At 38.7% G+C, this 17398-nt stretch overlaps 1 pseudogene; it reads left to right on the top strand.

Annotated features, from left to right (window-relative positions):
* LOC128030601 (protein MAL2-like) overlaps positions 1-16119 on the top strand; it is a 32369-nt pseudogene extending 16250 nt beyond the window's left edge.
* The last annotated feature ends 1279 nt before the right edge of the window (positions 16120-17398 follow it).

The raw sequence follows: 17398 nt of genomic DNA, 5'->3' as shown, positions 1-17398 counted from the left end.
ATGTGTTACTTCATAGTTTTGATGCATTCAGTGTGAATCTACAATTTCCATAGTCATGAAAATAAAGAAAACTCTTTGAATGAGAAGGTGTGTCCAAACTTTTGGTCTGTACTGTATACAGTATGTCATTTTTCCGACAACATCACAACAGCACCAAAGTGAACCCCTTTTCCATCAGTTGCTGCATGGACAGAATGGCTGTAGGCTTCAACTCTAGAGAAAGAGAGCGAGAGACAGAGAGAGATAAATAAGAAACATTTGTTTAACATATTCAACTGGAATATATATATATATATATATATATACACACACACACAGTGGGGCTCGAAAGTTTGGGCCCCCCTTGCAGAATCTGTGAAAATGCGAGTAATTTTCAAAAAATAAGAGAGATCCTACTAAATGCATGTTATATTTTATTTAGTACTGTCCTGAGTAAGATATTGTACATAAAAGATATTAACATTTAGTCCACAAGACAAATAAATTGCTGAAATTATTAAAATAACCCCCTCAAAAGTTTGGGAACCCTTGGTTCTTAATATTGTGTTCTGTTACCTGATGATCCTCGACTGTCTTTCTGTTTTGTGATGGTTGTGCATGAGTCCCTTGTTTGTTCTGAACAGTTAAACTGAGCAGCGTTCTTCAGAAAAAATCTTTAAGGTCCTGCAAATTCTTCAGTTTTCCAGCATCTTTGCATATTTGAACCCTTTCCAGCAGTGACTTTATGATTTTGAGATACATCTTTTCACACTGAGGACAACTGAGGGACTCAAACACAACTATTTAAAAAGATTTAAACATTCACTGCTCCAGAAGGAAACAAGATGCATTAAGAGCTGGGGGTGAAAACTGAAGATCAAAGTAAATTGTACTTAATTTGTGTACCGGGAAACATAGAAGTATCTTCAAAACTTTTGAACACGATGAAGATAGCCAAATTTGTCTTATTTTTCCATTTAGTTCTGCCCTTCGTAAGCAACAGAAGATACTTGTATGTTTCCCAAACTTTTGAGGGGGTTATTTTAATAATTTCAGCAATTTATTTGTCTTGTGGACTAAATGTTGATATCTTTTATGTACAATATCTTACTCAGAACAGTACTAAATAAAATATAACATGCATTTAGTATGATGTCTCTTATCTTTTGAAAATTACTCATATTTTCACAGATTCTGCAAAGGGTGCCCAAACTTTCGAGCCCCACTGTGTATATATATATATATATATATATATATATATATATATATATATATATATATATAAAGTGAAAGTCCTTCAGCATGTGGTGCATCTCTTCAATTCGGGCAGGGAGCTCCCTTTTTGGATTGTAATATGTATCTTGAAAAAGAGAGAGCCTAATTGTTAGAATAATTTAAGATCATGAAAATATCCCAAGTGCCTTTTTTAATCATCTGTCCTACAATGAGCCGAACCAAATCCATAAAATCACTTCCTATTGGCCATGCAGAACATGACAGAAACTAACACATGATATCAATGGACTGTATGTGGAGTAGACCTGCAGATTAGGCCAAATTGTAACAAGCTACTAAAATTGCCAAATGCCTCATTAATCAATGCAAAACAATGCCAAAACAACAGGCTAACACATAGAGCAACTAGGCAGTCAGTGCAGTTTAATTATGAAAGATATTTTATACATAAATATGGTAAAACTATGACTATTAAGCCAGTATTCACACTAATACATTAAGCTGCAGGTAAATCTTACAAACCTTACATCAACCATGCTCTTGTCATCTGATAAGTTTAATTAATGTGCAGGCTAGATTCACTTATAATACTTCGTTATTAAAACACAAAGGATTTATGAAATCATGGCCACGAATTAACATCCTAGTAATTAATAAAACTAGCTCACAAATTCTTAATTTGGTGGGAATTCATTATTAATTCACAGGTAGCAGTTCTCACTATGTAAACTTTGCACCATTTAACCATTATAAAATAAAACTTAATAAAATATCGGTACTCACCGTTTGATTGCTGTCCACGTCATCCATCTTTAATTAGTGTTGATCCAGTACGGTAGGTGGAGCTGTCACAAAAAAACTAGGGTCCTAAAGCTGCGGTCCAAGAGTTGCGGTCCTGAAACTGCAGCCTCCGGTTGTGCAGGAATACCCTTCTCACTAGGGCTTGCATAGACTAGTCGAGTGATCGACTACTTCAACCACTAGTTGGCGCTGTCAGAAACAATCAACTACTCGAGCATGCATTAACAAAAAGGCATGCACAGAGATTGCAAGTACACTTGAATTTTAGGATTAAAATACTTTGTGTAGCTGTTACTTTCTGTGACTTCATCTATGTTTCATGTAAAATTAAAATATGAAATGTAATAATTAGGGGTGTGTCCGAAGCTGAATACTTTATTTGGAATGGCAAGGATAATGTCTTCAAAAACTGACAAGGAATAATTCTGCCTGAACATTTGGCTGAAGCTGGCACAGACTAGTGTTTGCTAGATAACAGTTGAGAGGGTCAGCGCAATATTATACACAGACCACTAAAGTCACGTAATAAGTGTGTGAAGTGAATAAATGTAAGCTTTATGAATGAAAAGAGCGCAAATCAAACGCAGCATTGCTGTTGCCTCTCTTTGCATCTCTCAGAAATCAGAGCTCAGCAAGAGTAATATCACCTATAATAATACATCATACACATTATATTATTTATATATATTTAAAAAGAAATGATTTAAACCACAGGCTATGAAATGAATGAATGGAACAAGCACAGCACGCTCACCAATCAAACAGCCACGCTGCGCTTCTCAGTCTCTCAAAAACCAAACCAGTTCTCTCTCAAGAGAAGGCTAATAATCAACTTAGATACGGATAATTTTTTTTTATAATCTTTATATTTTGCTGGTTTGCCTGGCACATGCACATTTGTTTAGTGACTCACTAGTTCTTTGTTATGAAAATGTGCACATTGAATTGATTCAGTCATGTTCAAATGATCACTAAACGTTTGTCATGGTATCTCTCTTTTCATGATAAATATATTTTAAGAAATTAATAATTATTTTAGTTTAACGGTGATAACTATGAAAAAAAACGTTCTATCCGAATGCACAACGTTCTATCTGAATGCAGATACAAATCATTTTGTAATTAGTACAGATGTAAATACAGATACAAATACTGCCTGTTAGCCTACATGAAAATGTAACATATATTATAATTATTTACATATGTAATTAGGATATAAATTAATAAGCGTTTATTGATAATAACTATGTCATGTCTTTTCATTTAGAGTAGGATGAACAACGAGTAGTCGAGTAACTCAAGTATTTTTCAAATAAGAAATCGACTAGCAGAAATCAGTAGTCGTGCAACCCCTAATATATATATATATATATATATATATATATATATATATAGTATTTAATAATTAATGATCTACTTAAAAATGTCCCACATACCAAAACAAGTGCATTATTTAAAAGGACATTTCAACCATCTCTGTTTTTTCTTATATCCTGTTATATTGTTATTGGATTCTACAGTATTCTAATGTTCCAGATTTGCGCTCTGCTTAAACGCTGGGTTTTGTTTTAGGCCTAAACCAGAAATATTTGACTGAAAGTCTATTAATATCTGTTTGCATGAACCTTCACTTTGAAATATTTTAATATTTCATTGTTGCCCAGCCTTCTACTTCTCAAACCTCGTATTTTCTATGATATAGTGCTAAAACATGGAGGAACATTGTGCTTTGCGAGTCACCCATCGCGTGTTGGTAGAGACGTGTACCACAGATTGCTTTGCCAATTGCGAAACGTGATTGGTAAACGGTTTGCCAGAATATACCCTGACCCTAATAGAGGTTCCCATGCTAATTTGATTAGGTGTTATACCAAAAACACCACCAGGTGCCATCTGCATTTTGTATTTTGTATATGTATTTTGACAAGATTATAAAAAGTTTTGATTATAAATGACCATAATACATCTTGTTTTGATGTAGAGGTACACTCGTCATCAGATAATCTATTACTGTTCCTACATAATTTGCAACAAAAACAGTGACATTTATATTAGCAGTGTTAGAACTTTTTAATGATGAATTAATGAGATAAATAGATAATTTGTCTTGTAGTGTGACAGAAGGAAATATCATTTTACATTTTCAAACATTCCTTTTCTCATAATAACCCAGTGAGATTTTTGTATATACAAGGAATCTGACAACAGTCAGTTTGTTCCACACAGAGGTCTGATCTCATCATCGAGTCTCCAATATGCTTAAAGGAACATACCTGCAAAGCTTAATAGTACTGTGAAAAGTTTGAGGCTAGCTTAAAAATGCAGTAAAATGAAGATGCTTTAAAATATTGTCATAAATAGATTTTATTTATCAATTAACTTTTATTAACTAAATCAAATTTTGGTTTTGTACTAGGTACACTTGAACATAGTTTTTCATGTAGCTTTGCATATAGGTTTCTTTAAGTGTCTTGGAGACGTTGCAACTTGCAAATTCTTCTGGAAATTAATTGAATTGGTAAGTTTTTTAAATATAATCTGAAATTATTCCATTGTTTACAGGACATGTTCTATCATTTCATGGCTTTGATTATTATTTTTTTTTTTTGGTGCATTTTTGCTGGATGCTACAGTTGCATCTGTGGATATATATACAAACAGCACCTGCATACGCAGACCCCGTGGCAATATAATAAAATTTCTGGACTATAGAGAGTATACCATTAATGTTGCTGCTGCGGTGAGTTGTTAACACTACCTTTCTTTTCACTTGGTTTTTCACTGATTGTTATTTTCAGATTCAAGAACAAATGGAGATTCTTCCTACAACTGTTTTTCTGTGTTATTTAATATATACAAAGAACACACGTAACACATAAATAGTAAATAAACAGAAATATATAAAATGTACAAAACATAAAAATAATACAAATAATTTCAAATATGCAGTAGAACATCCATAACATTTCCACAATTTTTTACAATCGTAATATGTATTTTCTACTCCTTCGCTAAAAGTATGCAATCATTTCAGAATATTGTATCATGAAGATTGAAGAATAGTCCATGTAATTACCCTCATGTAATTCCAAACCACTATGCTTCTCTCTGTACAACAACAGTGCATTGTGATTTAATCTGTCTAGCTCCCAAAATGTAAAAAATTATAAAACACCAAAGCACCATAAATTTATCATTAAAGTAGTCCATATGACTTACGCAATATATTAATGGCTCATGTCCACTGAGCGGTGCGATACGGTAGAGTACAGTTCAGTACAATACAGACCCTGATCAGGCTTTCGTTTCAACTGCCAATAGTACCCTTACTTGGTAGGCGTGGTGTATGCCGCAAAATAGCGATTGACGATGAACCGCAACAATAAGCACAACTCTGCCTCTTTTTGTTAAATTTCAATGTTAATGAACAATAATAGCCATTATAAAAGTATAAGTAGAAAATATAAGAGGCTTATATAAGATGAAATAAAGACAAAACCAAACAGTTCAGTCAAACGCATGCTACCAAGTACTGTCCTGTAGCACTGTACTACGGTAAAGTTCAAATTAAGGTAAAACATAACTTTGTGCCCAACCAAAAGATTTAAACAATTACATTCTTGCCTAAAAAGTCCTAAAACTACATTTCATGACACAACAGAAGTAATATTTAGAATATTATGTGTTTTTTTGGAAATTACATTTCACAAGCCCACAAGAACAGACAAGAACGCATATTGAGAAACAGCTATTGTCTGTGTAAAAATATCAAATTATAAAATACACGGTTATATATTTTTTTTGTGTTTGCACACTCTGATGTAAATAACCCCAACACTCAATGACAGGAGAGCGGAAAGAGTAAAGGAGCTTTATTCCCGTGATTCTAGTCTACCAATTAACGTTCTGCTGTGAGTTTAACTCCACCTTTTTGGTACCCTTTGCTGTGCTAGGTACCCCAATGGAAGGGTACCAAAAAGTGGTACGGTGCAGTTCGCTATTTTGGTACCAATCACAACATCTGACAGTGGAAACTAAAATAATTGCATACCGTACTGCACTGTACCGAACCATTACAGTTATTGAAAACGAGCAACAAAGGTTCAGTGTAAAAGTTAAATGACTTTGCAATCAAGGTATAAATGTTTCAAGAATGCATGCTGAACTGCAGGAAAACTTTTATAAGCAGAAAAGGCTCATGGTATCAGTTGAGCTCATGTCTATTGCCGCTTTTCCACCGAAATTACCCGAAACATTTGTACAAGGAACTTTTTCCCCCCAGACCTTTTGCTTTCTGCGATTCCAGCGCTGTGTAAAGTACCCGGAAGATTAGGCAAATAGACTGGTGACATAGGTCTGTGCACGCTTCTCAATACAAAGTAAGCTTATTTTGGACTTGCATCTTCGGTAGGGCTGGGATAAACGATTTTTTTTTTTCAACGATTAATCTAGCGATTATTCTTCCGATGCATCGATTAATCTAGCGATTATTCTTCCGATGCATCTGTCACGGGGTGACGAAAGAGGAGCGGAACTAAGTCCCGCCGGAATTTTGTGTTCCCCTCGGGACGGTGTCGCGGTAACACCGGTCCACTTCCGGGTTGCGCCCGATGTCACAATAACAGCGCTAATGACAGATTGACATCTGGTGTGGGGGGGGGGGGGGGGGGGACATCAGTTTGATGTGGCGATCTGTGAGAGGATTATGGAGGCGGAGTAACCACATAAAAAGAGAAGTGCAGAGACCATGCAGGGTGGATTCTATTTGGTCGTTCGTTCTCCCGGCTGTTCTTCCTGGTTGGCTTGCCCCCGTATGTGGTTCTTCTCTTTGGATGTGTTCCCCTAGGAGAGGTGAATTCCTGGGACGTTTGGGCCGCATGTGATGTCCCTATGAAAAGAGGTGGACACAAGAATTATTCCTTTCCCGGGCACAACCGAAGCATCTCCCAGCCGTAAGCCCCATTACTTATGCAAGAACACATACTTGCTGTTGATTACTTACTCTGCTGTGCAGATCGCAGGATCCTCTGGGCCGAATGTTGTATGTGATGTCCCTGTAGAAAGAGGTGGACACACGAATTATTCCTTTCCCGGTCTTAACCGAAGCATCTCCCAGCCGTAAGCCCCATTACTTATTCAAGAACACATACTTACTGTTGATTACTTACCCCGCTGTGCAGATCGCAGGATTCTCTGGGCCGAATGCTGCATGTGATGTCCCTGTAGAAGGAGGTGGACACGAGAATTATTCCTTTTCCCGGTCTCGACCGAAACATCCACAAGCTCTACTTACCCGGATACCCCCCCTCACTCCGGGACGGGTGACAGACTACCCTGGCTCTTGCTGGCCCCGTACAGGCACGAACTGCCGACGACTCCACGCCTTCCCGGCGTCCGAGGTCTGGCTCCGTTCTGGTCGGGAGACACGGAAGGAACACTGAACTTTTAAATTGCTTTTAATCAAATAAAACCTTGTTCATTTTTTATACTCTCGTCCGTCTGGTTCTTCTGGTCCGCTCTCCGAGGTGATCCTGGGTTTCAGGGGTGGGTGCAGTCTGGCTCGGCCCCCCCGACCTGTGACACATCGATTAATCTAACGATTAATTTTTTCAGACCGATTCGATTTTGATTATCTCCCCATTAATTGACTACTAACAATTTATACATGTTGATTTACATATCTGAATGAAAAAAACATGAATTCCTTAACATTGCAATATGTGACCAATCACGGAAAGTAGGGACACAAGTCGGTCCTGGGGCATTTTGAGTTATTCACAGATTCTGAAAGTGTAGTCTCCAGGCTTTCCAACGTTGTGTAACACATGGAAATCTGATAATATTTGGAGAAGTTGTGGCCATTTGAAGGTAGGCACTCAAAAAAGCAGAACATAGCCTTTAAAGATTGTGCAGTTCTCACTGCTGCGAGTGACAATGGGGCTCATTTACATCTCATTTAGATAAGCCATACCCCCTGCATAGCAACGATAGACACAACGGGAAAAATCGGACCGCATACTATTAATAATAAAGGAGAATGTGCATTGTAAATGTCAGTAATTTATCTTTTTTGACTTTTATAAAAATGATTTAGAGGCTGAAATAAGTTTTATCTTTTTATTAAAAATCTTTAATCTTTAAAATGTGGCCACCATTTTTAATGTCATTATTTTAATGTTTATGTAAACAAAAAGTACATATCGATGCTAATTTTATTTGTTATTTGCTGGTTTTCTACATAAAACTTGGTGAATTGATTTCATTGTGTAGCATTAGGACTTTTTTTTACAGGATTCTGTGATAACCGATGAGCTAGCTAATAACAATAGGTAGATATGGGAAGGTCTAAAATTGGACTAAACATGAGATAACATGTACGTGTTCTTAGAATGAACACAAAATGACAAACTTTGATGTTTATGGAAACTCACAAGAAACAAAAGTATTCTCGCAGATATCGATGCCTCCAATGAAATAAGTCGTTCGGGCACACTTTCTCTTTGTCGGGGTTTTCTTTGTGGATGTAACCATCTCCGAAGTTTGCACTGTGCATCTGTTTGCCTCTAAATGTTACGGATTTTCCCCATTTCTCTGTCTTTATCCCCATCAAATGTTACTATCGATATAGCCTCTGATATCTTACGGTCCAACTTGTCTGACGCCAGTCCAATAGGGCTTGGGCGTCGTGACGTCATTACTTGGCGTGGCCACCACGTTGACAGCCTCCTTTACTGCTACTCGGGCTACTGCGCAGTGTTTAGACATACTTCCTCTCATCCGTGTGTCTTAATTTGATTAATTAAAAATCTATTTCAACCATGGTAAACCGTTGCTGTATTGTGGGGTGTAAATAGCGCAACATATAATCGCCATGGGGAAAATAAAATGAGAATGGGTGGATTAACTTTACACCGCTTTCCTGCTTGGAGGCGCGACGGAGACCATAACATCTGAATATTCATTTATATAGCTTAAGTCAACATTGAAAATGAGGGAAATGTTTTGGGTTACTCATCCAAAATACGGAAAATTTCAACATTCATCTTTTTGTTGCTATCCCTCTGCTGACATAACAAAACTGCTGCATTTACTAACGGTCTAACATGACTTTAGTTACAGATTGGCATGAAATCGTGCTCTCACAACAACCACACTATCTTAAAAAGCCCAATATCATGCTAAGGTTGCTTTCAAGTAAGCAAAACTATGCTTTGGAAACAGCTGTTTCGCTGGAAGGGCAAGGAGTAGCAACAGGACAACAACACAGAGACTTGACAGGTCCGATTGAAGAGCTAACGGGATATTTTACAGGACAATACCCATCCATTTGTGAACTGTACATGAGACTTCAATGACTTGTAACAAACAAGGTAGCCGAGGATATCTATTATGCAAAAGTGCGGCAGCAAGTCTCCGTTGGTACTCCACTATTTGTTGGGAATTTCATATGGATCCAAACTGTTAATAGTGCCGATTTTGTCCACATACCGGTCCCTGGCATCCATATTTAGCGTATCCCTGTAAATCCCACAACATTTTCACGATTTTACCATCTTTTCTCTTTCTCGTAACTCTGCTTCTTCTCATTCGACTTAATGTATGTTTACATTCGCGAGGCTGCCAGCAGGACCGCCACGTCCCAGAATGCAACGCGGCGCCCAAGCCCTATACATTCTTCCTCGTCTTCATCTTTGCTCAGTTGTAGATTAGGAATATTATACAGTCTTATTATGCCGCTTTCATCATTGCTCAGATCGTCTTCAGAATCAGTGAGCACTTGTTCATAAGCATCCGGCTTGTCGAAGAAGAACTTCAAAACATTTTCGGTGTAACGGCCACGGTTCAGCTCGTCTGCGTTCATCTTTGCGGCGTTGAAATTTGATATCAGCTAGAGCCGGCCAGAGCGCTTCATATTAAGTAGCCACGCTTCCCTCGGAGGGCGGGGGCAATAACAAAAGAAACAAAAGCCGGCTTATCCAGTATGGAAACACAGACAGACAATGAAACGTCCATACTGCGTGCTAGAATCTCTGACAAACAACCTGATTTCAACCTCAAAATGTAGGCTTTTAAATATACCAATACTGCTATCTCAAACACGGAGAAGCTTCTTTGTGATCTCAACTAACAGATTCTGCAAAAAAACGAAAATCACCAATTTTGAAAAAAAAACCCTGCTTCTTTCTCATTTTGCTCGAAAGTTGTGCTGCCGACTTCTGTCACAGGTTTCCGTGACGCGTCACATATGTTTATTGCTATTAAAATTGCAAAATAAAAGACAGACTAAAAATGCATTACTTTGCACTTGTATAGAGATAGCATTCAATAAAAACACATAGCTTACTGAAAAATGCTTACTGAACACATAGGGCCTAGCTTACTGAAAAAAAGTTCTTCTTTCAGATGAAAATAACAACAACTTCATGTCTAGCATTCAATAAAAAAGGTCACCCAAAATACTTGTTTAGAGCAATTGAAAGAATACAGTAACCAATGTAAACTTGAGGGTTTTAAACTAATGCAGAGAGTGCTTTCCCAAAAATAAATAACTAAAAATTAACAGTGGAGCCAGCAGCCTGTCATGGAGAAAAAAAAAAATCTCACACATCTCACACACAAAACAGCACACATAAGGTAAATGTTTTGCAAACGTTTTTTAGAGAAATAAAAAACAGGTCGACGAATCGATGCGCATATTTAGCAAAAAATACGTCAACGTCATCGATGACCTCGACGTGTTGTCCCAGCCCTAATCCTCGGTAGTGCGGACTGTGCGCATTCGACTCGGGGGTGTGATGTCCGGGATGACGCAAATCCGGTAAATCTGCAAACAGCAGCGCACTTGATAACATCAGTCAGCTCGCCTTGGCTACTGCAATTTTCCTCTCTGTATATTTACAATAAAACGAAATAGGATATCAAATACCACTGCCTCCTTTCGTTTTCATTTAAACATAATAACAGCTGTAGAAATTTACTTAGTTCAGAGATATGTGTATAGCAGGTTTGCCCAACCCTTCTCCTGGCGATCAACTGTCCAGCAAAGTTAAGCTCCAATCCTAATCAAACACACCTGAATCAACTAATAAAGGTCTTCAGGCTCAGTGGATCGCCAGAAGCAGGGTTGAGCACCCCTGGTGTATAGCCTATATACAGCCATTACAATGAAACATAATATTATATAAATTTGCCTTTTTTATTTTCATTTTAACAAATACATAAATTGAATACAGACCAAAGATAACCTGTTAGATTTACCCAAAACAGATATCAAAGCTAGTGGCAAATATCAGAAGGTCTAGCTGAGGTGAGGCCGCTCTCAGCAGATACATAATCACTGAGCTCCTGCTGATCGCATGGAGCTCACCATCTCCGAGATCGGTGAAACACATTTTTAAATAGGCGCTATCTTTATAAATAAACCACAGATTTGAGTTTTAGAACTACATTCTCGCCTGAAATACTTTAAAAATGAAATTTCATGACACAATAACAGTAATATTTTGAAAATGATCCGAATAAATGGTGGTTGAACTCAACCAATGCTGCGTGAACTCAACCAATCAGGATGTTTTGTGCCCTAGTCCCCCGAAAGTTCCGGAACATAAAAAAAAAAAGTACCACCTCGCCAGCAGGGACTTTCTGAGGGGCATTTTTTACCCGGAACTTTATTTAATTCCTGGGTAAAGTTCCTGCAGTGGAAACACACCAAGTACCAGGCCAAAGTCCCTAGTTCCTGGGTAAAGTGCCTTCGGTGGAAACGCGGTATTTGAGTGGTTGGGAGTAATGTTTAGGACACACCACAGAGTCACAATTTTTACAACTTTCAGGGGCTACTTATAGCTATCAATGCATTTTAAGCTGGGGTAGGATAAAACAAGTATTGTATAATGTATATATTGAAAGTAAATAATAAAAAGTAATAAATAATGTGATACAAGTTATTAAAAAGTGTTTTTTGCCGCGTTTCCACTGCAGGAACTTTACCCAGGAACTAGGGACTTTGGCCTGGTACTCAGTGTGTTTCCACTGCAGGAAGCAGGGACTAAATAAAGTTGGCCCTCAGAAAGTCCCTGCTGGCGAGGTGGTACTTTTTCAAAGTTCTGGAACTTTCAGGGGCACTAAACATCCTGATTGGTTGAGTTCACGCAGTACCATTTCAACCACCATTTATCTGTGTAGTTTTACACTGTTATTGTGTCATGAAATTTAATTTTAAAAGTATTTCAGCCGAGAATGTAGTTGTTTAAAACTCAAATCTGTGGTTTATTTATAAAGACAGAGCCTATTTAAAAAAAAAATCGCCGATCTCAGAGACTGTGAACTCCACGCGATCAGCAGGAGCTCAGTGCTTATGCATCCGCCGAGAAGCAGCCTTACCTCGGATAGACCCTCTGATATGTGCCGCTGGCTTTGATGTCTCTTTAGTGGTTAAACATAAAATATAATTCGTTTTGGGTAAATCTAACAGGTTATCTTTGGTCTGTATTCAATTTATCTATATTTTAAAATGAAAATAAAAAGGCAAATTTATATAATATTTCATTTCATTGTAATGGCTGTATATATATATATATATATATATATATATATATATATATATATATATATATATATATATATACATATCCCTGAACTAAGTACATTTCTGCAGCTGTTAATATATTTAAATTAAAACGAAAGGAGGCAGTGGTATTTGATATCCTATTTTGTTTTATTGTAAATATACAGAGAGGAAAATTGCAGTAGCCAAAGCGAGCTGTACGGAAGTTCTAAGCGGCCATGCATTATAATATTTTTTCTTCTTGTTTTCTCGTTATAACGACTTAATTTTCTTGTTTTCTCGACATAACAAAGTTCGTTTTCTCGTTATAACGACTTCATTTTCTCGTTTTCTCGACATAACGAAGTTCGTTTTCTCGTTATAACAACTTAATTTTCTCTAAGAAGTTACAAAACTGTGCCAGCAGGTGGCACTATAGACCTGAATATAACTGATGGGGCGTTGTACACTATCCACTTTACTGTACGCGGACCTTCCTCGTGATAGCTATAATTTGTGCAGTCTTCATTACTGACATTTAATTAATTCATAAATGTTAAATGCTTGAATCAATATGAATATTTTGTGTATTAAGTTCCTGCTAGATGCATGAGTTTCACCAACGCGTTCTGTGTCATAAAATAACTGCTTATCAAAACCAAGTCACTGTATTCTGTTTATCTACAGTAGTACGGGATTTAACGATTCAGGCTGATGTGCTTCTTTTCCTTATTACTAATCTTTATTGTTAACCATATTGATGAGAAATGTGATGTATATGTAAAATCCATAGGCTAATTTAATTCAGTTAGTTTTGTTCTATAATGTTGTAATCGTTTTTTCTACACACACACACACACACACACAAACACTACACATAGTCCTACACATCTGCCACATCATATAATGACTACTACAAATTACAAATTATATATAATTTTATTTCAAATAAAGGGAAAATGAAAAGTGAGTTTAATCCAAGCAGCTCTAATTTCGCGGTGTTGCCATTTAAACATGTTAATTACAAAAACAAAACGTTCGTTGTACGGTCTCTGGAAAAATCAACAGTGATTGATTAGACTTTATTTATGTACAGTATTGTAGACCTTATTACCTAGGCAAAGCTAAATTTGCTGAAATATAGGCTACAGTAAGAGCACCTGCATGGTCCATCAGATGCCTGTCAAAGTTGTTAGTTACTATAGCAACAGTAAAACTGTCATGTCATTATAACGAGAAAACTAAGTCGTTATAACGAGAAAACAAACTTTGTTATGTCGAGATAACGAGAAAAATAAGTCGTTATAACGAGAAAACGACTTTCCGTATGTCGAGATAACGAGAAAATTAAGTCGTTATAACGAGAAAACAAAAAGGAAAAAAAAAATTATAATGCATGGCCGCTTAGAACTTCCGTAGAGCTGAGTTCACTCAGCATAAAATAAAAACTACGCTTGTAATAACCTAAAACACTGTCTAAGACCTTAGATGGTTGCTCTGTCAATTCTTCGTCATCAGTTAGGAATCTGGGTGTGCTATTTAATCGCAATCTTTCCTTAGAAAACCACGTTTCTAGCATTTGTAAAGCTGCATTTTTCCATCTCAAAAATATATCTAAATTATGGCCTATTCTCTCAATGTCAAATGCAGAAATGTTAATCCATGCATTTATGACCTAAATGTTAGATTATTGTAATGCTTTATTGGGTGGTTGTTCTGCATGCTTAGTAAACAAACTACAGCTAGTCCAAAATGCATCAGCAAGAGTTCTTACTAGAACCAGGAAGTATGACCATATTAGCCCGGTCCTGTCAATGCTGCACTGGCTCCCTATCAAACATCGTATAGATTTTAAAATATTGCTTATAAATATTACTTATAAAGCCCTGAATGGTTTAGCACCTGAGTATTTGAATGAGCTCCTTTTACATTATAATCCTCTATGTCCACTACGTTCTCAAAACTCAGGTAATTTGATAATACCTAGAAGACCTACGATTAGCTACAGAAGGCCATCAGGAAGTAGAGAAAACACTGTCCAACAGCGACACCAACAGATTTCCAGAGGAAACTCTCCTACCAGTCTCTCCTAGAGACTGTGTCTGTTCCCCGAACCAGAAAATACAAAAAATGTCCAAACCAAGTTAAGAGTAACTGTCAGGAATCATACGAAAGAATCCAGTAGCGAGTAGTAATAAGTTTTAATGAAACAGTCAGTAGATCAAACAGAATTGCTGGCAGACAACGGGCACCAAGCAGTTCCTAAGAAACATGACAGCTGCAGTGAAGACTCCAAGCAGGGCAGACTAGAAATGTGATGTGCTGCGACGATCCTCAAACATAGGCAGACCACAGTTCAAGCAGACATATAAGCTGGATCTCCGAGCCAACCCAGAGCATGACCAGAACTGCACACAACAGAGATCAGAACAGAGACAGCCAACCAATCGATCTGACACTGAACCTGACTGACACAGCCCTACATATAGCGCTAATAAACGAGACACACCTGCGACTGATCTGATTGCTCGTCAGCGCAGCTGGTACTGATAGGCAATTAGATCAGTGCAGTACACACAAAATGAGCAAGCAAACACGTGAACCATGACATGTTACCTGACGCTCTCAGAGGGTCCTACCTGGCGATTGTAAGCATTGATAAGGGAATGATCCAATATGTCCCGGGCAGGAACCCAACTCCTCTCCTCTGGACCGTAACCCTCCCAGTCCACCAAGTACTGGAATCCACATCCCCTCCACCATGAGTCCAGGATACGATTAAACAAATCTAAACAAATTAAAACAAAAAAATCTACGATTCGCGGCGGTGGGGGAACCAGGACAAGCGGATTAATAGTCGAACGAAAAACTGGCTTGATTTTAGATACGTGGAAGTTGGGGTGAATCCTCAGGTATGCCGGAGGAAATTTCAGGTGGACCATCATCGGACTAAGGATCTTGGTGATGGTAAATGGGCCGATGAATTTAGGAGCAAATTTTCTACAAATGGAGCGGAGAGGAATATCAGAAGATGAAAGCCACACTTTTTGACCAGCGACATAGACGGGAGGTTTAACCGGTGGCGATCGACCTGGACCATAGTGCGCAAACCCACCTGGAGAAGGGTCTCCCTGGCCGTTCTCCAGATGTCTCTACACCCTGGACGAATTTGTGAGCAGAGGGGACCGCGACTTCAGATGCCAGACTAGGAAAAATTTGTGGCTGGTACCCTAAACTACACTCAAACGGAGAAAGGCCCGTGGACGACACTGGTAATGAGTTATGCGCATACTCAACCCATGAGATATGCTGACTCCAAAAGGACAGATTCTATGACGCTAAACATCGTAACCCTCATTCCAAATCTTGGTTAGCCCGCTCCGTCTGACCGTTGCTCTGGGGATGAAACCCAGAAGAAAGACATTCGCCCCCAGCAACCGACAAAACTCTCTCCAAAATTTGGATATAAACTGGGGACCCCTGTCAGAGACCACATCTGTCTGGAGGCCATGGATACGAAACATGTGGTCTATGACAGCAACTGCTGTCTCTCTGGCTGATGGTAATTTGGGCAGCGAGATAAAATGCGCAGCCTTCGAGAACCTGTCCACCACAGTTAAAATCACTGTGTTACCCTGTGAGGCAGGGAGACCTGTAACAAAATCTAGCGCAATATGTGACCAAGGTCTTGAAGGAACTGACAACGGTTGAAGGAGCCCAGCAGGAAGCCAAGTGGAAGACTTACAACTGGCACAGACCGAGCGGGCCAATACAAAACGACGAGTGTCACGAGCCATAGTTTGCCACCAGAACCGTTGCTTAATGAGAAAAATGGTATGATTGACTCCTGGATGACACGCCAGCTTGGCGAACCCCCGAACCCTCCAACAAATGATGCCACTCCTCCAAGGCTAACTTGACTGCCAACAACTCTCTATTACCAATGTCGTAATTACATTCAGCAGAAGACAAACGATGAGAATAATAAGTGCACGGATGAATCTTGCCGTCCACAGAGGAGCACTTAGAGAGAACCGCACCTACCCCCACCTCTGACGCGTCGACCTCCACCACAAACTGACGAGAGGAATCAGGAGCAACAAGAATGGGGGCTGAAACAAAGCAGTTCTTTCTTTTGAGTTTAGAGAATGCAACATCAGCTGCCCTAGACCACCTGAAAGTCGTCATGGTGGAGGTCAAGGCTATCAGAGGCGAGCTAGTTGGCTATAGTTGTGAATAAAATGCAGGTAAAAATTGGCAAAGCCCAGAAACCTCTGCAGGGCCTTGCGGGAATCTGGAGTTGGCCAATTAACCACTGCCTGAATCTTGTCGGGATCCATGCGCACCCCTCAGATGACACGATATATCCTAAAAAAGGAACAGACTTTGCATGAAAAGCACATTTCTCCGCCTTGACAAAAAGCCCATTCTCCAACAGCCTCTGAAGCACTCGTCTGACGTGCTGAACATGTTCCTGGAGAGACAAAGAAAAAATCAATATGTCATCCAGGTAAACATATATGAACTGATCAACCATGTCTCTCAGCACATCGTTAACGAGTGCCTGGAAAACCGTGGGGGAGTTGGAAAGACCGAAAGGCATAACCAAGTATTCAAAGTGCCCCCCTGGGGGTATTAAACGCTTCCACTCATCCCCCTTCCTGATGCGGACCAACTGATAGGCATTACATAGATCTAACTTGGTGAAAAAACTTTTGAAACCTGAAGACATCAGCGGCTAAGGATAACTATTCTTTACCGTGATGCTGTTCAACCCTCGGTAATCAATACAAGAACGCAGGGAACTGTCCTTCTTGCCCAAAAAGAAGAATCCCGCCC

This window comes from Carassius gibelio, chromosome A16, assembly GCF_023724105.1.
Source record: "Carassius gibelio isolate Cgi1373 ecotype wild population from Czech Republic chromosome A16, carGib1.2-hapl.c, whole genome shotgun sequence".
NCBI lineage: Eukaryota > Metazoa > Chordata > Actinopteri > Cypriniformes > Cyprinidae > Carassius > Carassius gibelio.
Note: the sequence above shows the minus strand (reverse complement) of the source record. Positions and strands in the feature narration are given on the sequence as shown.